We start from the raw sequence: 762 nt of genomic DNA, 5'->3' as shown, positions 1-762 counted from the left end.
CACCTCCTAGAAACTTTTCATGGTGGCAGAATTTGTGGAGCTGAGTGACACAGGCTCTCTTTCCCCTTAGGTCATCAAAGTCAACTTACTGTGTCTAAAACTCACTCCACTCTACCAAAGGTGGCACATTTTAGTTTAGTGTCAATTTTGTTCCAAGAGATCAAACCACACATTGTTATGTGACATCCTTACTTACAGAGTATTGCCTAGTGCCTTCTCATTTTATGAGACATGTTTTTCCTTCAGTATTAAATTTGTCTACATGCTCATTTTAGGTAAGACATTTGATCAACATCATTGCAGAGAAACTTTGACTTACCATAATTTTCAAAATAGAGCCTGGTTCCAGAATGTACAGAGAATGACAACTCCTAGGAGTTCAGTGTGCTATTTTGTATTTTAACATTAAACCTGGGAAATGCTTTTTAGACTGCCTTGAGAGGATTTCTAGGAAGAAGGGGAAGGAGTCAATCTTCTATTAAGCTGTTAAGCTGGTTTGCGAATTCTTAAACCTATGGTGGGAAAGGAATGAAGAAATCTAATGCCTTTGACCTTCTTGATCCTAAAAATAGCTATCGTGTGTGAATAAGAATTTCACCACTCTGAAAGGAAATATTTCAAAGGGAACTAAAGAATATGTCAGAAGACTTTCAGACTATAAAAACTAGTTGTGTGAAAAACTAATATGAGAACCCTTAACAGTGGCACTGCACAACGTCACCTGAACAGCTTTGTCATCTTTTCATACTTTCAAACTGCACT

General features: G+C 37.3%; 1 non-coding gene across 1 annotated transcript; it reads right to left on the bottom strand.

Annotated features, from left to right (window-relative positions):
* Nucleotides 1-238: 238 nt before the first annotated feature.
* On the bottom strand, nucleotides 239-303 carry LOC142870377 (small nucleolar RNA SNORD78). Its single transcript, XR_012918783.1, has one exon. It is a non-coding gene; the product is annotated as a small nucleolar RNA SNORD78 (small nucleolar RNA).
* Nucleotides 304-762: the final 459 nt, after the last annotated feature.

The sequence above is a fragment of the Microcebus murinus genome, chromosome 3, assembly GCF_040939455.1.
Source record: "Microcebus murinus isolate Inina chromosome 3, M.murinus_Inina_mat1.0, whole genome shotgun sequence".
NCBI classification, from domain to species: Eukaryota; Metazoa; Chordata; class Mammalia; order Primates; family Cheirogaleidae; genus Microcebus; species Microcebus murinus.
Note: the sequence above shows the minus strand (reverse complement) of the source record. Positions and strands in the feature narration are given on the sequence as shown.